General features: G+C 40.3%; 1 pseudogene; it reads right to left on the bottom strand.

The window, feature by feature from the left end:
* Positions 1 to 229: 229 nt before the first annotated feature.
* On the bottom strand, positions 230 to 1,927 carry LOC116089195 (annotated as a pseudogene).
* Positions 1,928 to 5,761: the final 3,834 nt, after the last annotated feature.

Below are 5,761 nucleotides of genomic sequence, written 5' to 3'. Positions count from 1 at the left end.
GTTTACCAAGATGGCTTCAGAGTAGACTAACTTTACACATTTTTTTAAAAAAAGACACATTTATTCAGCATCATGATCAAACTGTTACATTTAGCAATCAACAGCAGGGGTGAAAAAGGTCTACAGTAAAACCCTTTGTTGGAATGCTCTACACTTTCCACAGAACAGAAACTAAAATAACCTGTTATACGATTAGTCACAAATACAATCCTGGAGTTTTTGCCCACACACATGAGTATTGTCTACAAGATGCCTTCTTTGTAGCCGCTAGGCCCTGCCACCACTGTGCTTGGCTGAGTTCACAAATCTATTGAAACCTGTAGCTTCCCTGTCACTTCTCTGGCTCTCCTCTCCTGCTAAGCTTTGTCTCCTGGCTGTATGTAATTAGAACCTCCTGCCACTGCCATAGCTACTGCTGCTGCTGGAACCTCCATAGCCACCTTGGTTTCGTGGTTTAGCAAAGTACTAGCCTCCACCACCATAAAGGCCAAAGCTCCTGCCTCCAAAGTGTCCTCCCTTCATCTGTCTAAAATTTGAAGACTGATTGTTGTAATTGCCAAAATCATTTGAAAGGCTGGAGAATCTTAGAATTTAAAATGAGGGCATTTAATAGAAATGTATGTATAATGTATAACCTTTACCTAAAAGGGGGCATGGAGAACCTCTGCCACAAGCCAAAAAAGGTAGAGTAGCTAGTTCTAGGAACTTGGCTAACTCAGAGCCACCTGCCCCTCTTGACTGATCCACAATGAGGGTGGAACTAGGAATGAAGGTCTATTGGTTTACAAGGCTCTACACCCTGCTGAGGTCCTCCACCCTGCCGACCGATAGATAAAGATTACATTCCTAGAATGAATATGTTCCCCTCCCTAACTGAATACCTTGGGTTGGGTCCCTCCAAAATTTTCCACTGTTTTTATGTTATGTTTCCTTGGTAACCCTCTCCCTGCCCCCCAGCTTGTGGTTTTTCCCTTTAAATACCCCTTACTTCTTGTGTTTGGGGTAGAACTCCTCTGACCAGCATAGTCACGAGATCGACCCCTGTACCGGCCTATCCCAAATAAACCTCATGTGATTGCAGCAAGTTCGGTCTCTCGTGAGTTATTCCCGAGACTTGGGTAAGGATCTCCCCAGTTCTGGGGGTCTTTCACATTGTAGCTTCTACCACCTCCAAAACTGCTTCCATCATTGCCAGATCCATTATAGCTATCCCCACTGCCACCATATCCACCACCACCACGGCTGCTACCAAAGCCACCATGACTACTGAAGTTCCCTCCTCGACAAAAATTGTCATTGCCACCAAAACCGCCTCCATGACCACCACCAAGATTTCTGGAAGCACTGCGACCTCTCTGGCTGGTTGAAGCGCTAGTCTCTTGCTTCAACAGAGCTTTTCTTACTTCACAGTTGTGGCCATTCACATTATGGTATTTCTGAATAACAATCTTTTCCACAGAGTCATGGTCATCAAAGGTGACAAAAGCAAAGCCCCTCTTTTTTTCCACTGCCTCTGTCAGTCGTAGTTTCTATCACTTCAATCTTCCCAGACAGCTCAAAATAATCTCTTAGGTGATGTTCTTCAATGTCTTCTTTAATACCACCAAATCTTTTTCACAGTTAAGTGGGAACCCGGTCTCTGAGAATCTTCCCTTGACACAGCTCTCTTAGGTACCACAACTCTTCCATCCACTTTGTGTGGTCTTGCATTCATGACAGTATCCACTTCTTCCACAGCGGTGTATGTGTAGAACCCAAAGCCCCTGGATCTCTTGGTGTTTGGATCTCTCATTACCACACAGTCGGTTAGTGTTCCCCATTGCTCAAAATGGCTCCTCAGACTCTCGTCGGTTGTTTCGAAGCTCAGCCCTCCGATGAAGAGCTTCCATAGCTGTTCCAGCTCCTTGGGAGACTCTGGATTAGACATGATGGCAGGCTTATGAGAGCCTTCAGCGATGCTTTCTCAGCAGCTTCAAACAGCAGAAAAAGCTCTTTTTTTTTTTTTAATTAAAAAGAAAAGAACAAGTGTGTGTTTGTGCATGTGTGCCCGCACATGCTTTCCCCTGTGCATATCAATGTAGAGGCCAGAGGTTGATCTTGGGTGTCTTCTGCTACCACTTTCACGTCATTTGTTTACTATCTATCTATCTATCTATCTATCTATCTATCTATCTATCTATCATCTATCTATCTCCATTAATCATCTATTTATCTATCTGTTTGTCAGTCTGGACAAGATCTCTCTCTGAACCTAGAGCTTTCTGTTTTGGGAGACACTGGTTTGCCAGGAAGTTCCAGGGACCCCCTTGTCTCAGCTTCCTCCCCCCTGCTGGGGTTACAAGCTTACTGCCCTACCAGGGTTTTTGTGTGCTTTGGGGGCAGGGTGGGGTGGTGGCGATCCAAACGCACTTCCCTATGTTTGCAGAGCACAATTTAGTTCCCCACTGAGCCATTTTCCCTGGCCTCTGGATCCTTTCATCATTACAAGATGTCCTCCTCTGTTTCTAGAAATGTTTTTTGCTATAAAATGATTTGTCTTAAACAAGCACTGATACCGCAGCTTTCTTGTGGTTGCTGTTGTATGATTTTTTTTTTTTTTTGCCTTTTGTCTTTCAATATAATTTAATATTTTGATTTAAGGTATGTCTTCTATAGAGCACACAGTTGTACTTTGTGCTTTTATTTTAGCCACATGCACACACACACATTAGTGCAGTGGTATTGGATCCTCCAGAGTTGGTGTAGCATGTAGTTTTTGCTACCTAACTTTAAGCTGTGGGCAGACTGAGCTACCAGCCTCCACCCAGAGAATATTGGATCCGAAGATGAAAAACAGACACACACATTGCTTAATTTCAACCTGCCTTCTTGGCTCAATTGCTGGCACTTCTAATCTATAATAGCCAGCATGCCCTCCCAATACTCTTAGATCAGCACCCTAATTCTGCCCTCAACATTAGTTACTCAGTTACCTTTAGTCCCAGGTCAACATCCAAACCTCCCACTTAGAGAAGCAGTAAACGGTCACTCCACCTGAGATCTCTCATGGCTGGTCACTCTTTCTCCCTCTAAAACATGATGAAAACTACTTTCTCTTTTCCTGAATCTTCTCTCCTCCCCTCTGGGAACCTGGAAGTCTTGTCACTTTCTTTCTTCCCAGTAATTGGCCCTAGGCGGCTCTAATGATAGATCAAGAACCAATTGGGAACAGGACCTTAAAATCAGAATTACCCCTACAAGTTGGAGTTACAGGTTCTTGGGGGCTGCCAGATGTAAGTGTAGGAACCAAATTTGGGTCCTTTATAGTGTGAATTGTTGGGTCATTTCTTCAGCCCTTATTTTCTGTTCTCTGTGCTGTCCTTTTCTGCTTTCTTTTTTTCTTTCTTTCTTCCTTCCTTCCTTTCTTTTTATTAGATATTTTCTTTATTTACAATATCTCCTTTTCCAAGTTCCCCTCCAAAAATAAAATAAAATAAAACAATCCCCTGATCCCTCCCTCTCCCCTCCTTCCTTCCTTCCCCTTCCTTCCTTCCTTCCTTCCTTCCTTCCTTCCTCCTTTCTTCTCTCCTCCCTCTCTCTTTCCCTCCCTCCCTTCCTTCTGTTCTTTCCATCTTTCTTTCATTTTAAACATTAAGTGAACCTTTCCTAATTTCTTATTTTAATTTCTTTAGTGATTTAAATAAATCACTAGTTAAGGACTTGAAGTTCTTTTATTCTCATTAACTCTATTTTTTTTTTTTAAGATAAGTTTTGGCTGGGCAGTGGTGGTGCATGCCTTTAATCCTAGCACTTAAAAGGCAGAGACAAGTAGATTTCTGAGTTCGAGGCCAACCTGGTCTACAGAGTGAGTTCCAGGACAGCCAGGGATACATAGAGAAACCCTGATAAGTTTTGCTTTTATGGAAAGGTTGTTCAGAAATCTAAAGATGAGCTCCTCTATAGTCTATCTCTTGCTACCATATTTTCCATTAATAGTTTGCTTTACTGGGGTACATGGGTTATAATTTGTGATTTAGTATTGATCATTAACAAAAATCTATAGTTTGGATCAGCAATCTCTGTATGTACAATCCTACTGACTTTGATGAATGTATGATATCGTCAGCTTCCTTGATTAATATCCATTTCAGAAGTTATTTTCTTAGGAGTTTCTTTTGGGATCATCTGCATCTTAACTCAGCAGGATTTCAGATATATACTGTTTATCCCAGTGAAATATAGAAATATTCCTGTATGACTATGTTTCCTTTTCTTGTGTTGGGGAGTGTTATTATGTTATACATTTTGTTCATGAGTATTACAAATAAACCTAGTAATATGCTGTTGATGCTATTATTTCATGTAACCCTATGTCTTCTAAATAAGCTGTGGGGACAGGGAGGGCAAGCAGAGCTATCACTGAGCAATACTTGTGGTTGTTCTCCTTTATCATTTCTGCTTCTCTTCACTTGTTTCTGTACATTCCACTTACCATCTGGAGTGATTTTTCTTGGCTCGGTAAGCTTGTATTTTGCCTACTCCACCTCCTTTGTGTTATTATTGATAAATACACCACTTTTCTTTATATTATAGGTTCCATAATATATTATCTACATAGTGTCTTACACAAGTGTGCTTTAAATCAACTAAGAGAGGAAAGAAGGGTGTATTTATAATGTTTTTTTAATAATTGTATAATTACTTTCACCACTGTCTATCTCCTAGTATGGATTTGTCTTTGCTTACTTGATGAAAAACTTCCTTTAGTGCTACAAGTAATACTTGAAAGAACGATGGCTAGAAACAAACTCACTCAGCAAATATTTCTTTTGCCTTCAGTTTTGAAAGCCATCTTGGAGTCCTGGTGGTTTTGATACTCTAATATCTGCCTGTCTCCTGGCCTCCATTGTTGAGGATACTTGTTTAATTTTGTTGGGGTTTTCTCTTTAGCTTTTGATAGTTTTACTAGGTGTGTGGGTGTCTCTGTGCTTGTTCTCCTTGAGGTTCACTGGCATTTCTGGATATATATAGATCAGTGTTTTCAGCCATCATTTTTCAGATAGTTTTTTTCCTGTTGCTTCACTTTTTTCTTCTTCTGAACCTTTACTAGGATATATTGATGCCCTTAGAACAGTGGTTCTCAACCTTCTTAATGCAGCGACCCTTTAATACAGTTCCTCATGTTCTGGTAACCCCCAACCATAACATTATTTTCATTGCTACTTCATAACTGTAATTTTGCTAGTTATGAATAATGATGCAAATATCTGTATTTCCTTGTGGTTTTATAAGACTCCTGTGAAAGCCACATTCAAGGGGTTGCGACCCAGAAGTTGAGAACTACTACCCTCAGTGTAATAGTATGATTTTCTATGTTTCTTGGAGGCTCTATTTCTTTAGATTGTATAAATTCTATCAATCACATAGGTTTGATATTCATTTGTTTCTGTCAGTTCAAGTCTTCCATTAATCTTCCAGTAATTTTTACTACAGTTAGAATTTCATTTTGGTTTAAAAACATACACATGTGCAAAGGAGGGTTCTCTGTTGGATGCGAAATTGTCATTCCTCACACCATGGTTATTTTAACAACGGTTTCATTTGGTATTTCCAGCACAATGATAATTGCTACTAGAAAATCTGTGTCCATTAAATATGATATTTGGACTCATAGTCAATTTTACTGTGTATTTTCCAGGACATATTTTTCTGTGACTTTATACATATCTTTTTCTTTCTGTGAGAAACTGTCCATTCTAGATACTATGTTGAAGTACTCTGA

This window comes from Mastomys coucha, unplaced genomic scaffold, assembly GCF_008632895.1.
Source record: "Mastomys coucha isolate ucsf_1 unplaced genomic scaffold, UCSF_Mcou_1 pScaffold14, whole genome shotgun sequence".
In the NCBI taxonomy this organism is placed as follows: domain Eukaryota; kingdom Metazoa; phylum Chordata; class Mammalia; order Rodentia; family Muridae; genus Mastomys; species Mastomys coucha.
This window is presented reverse-complemented; position numbering and strand designations above follow the sequence as displayed.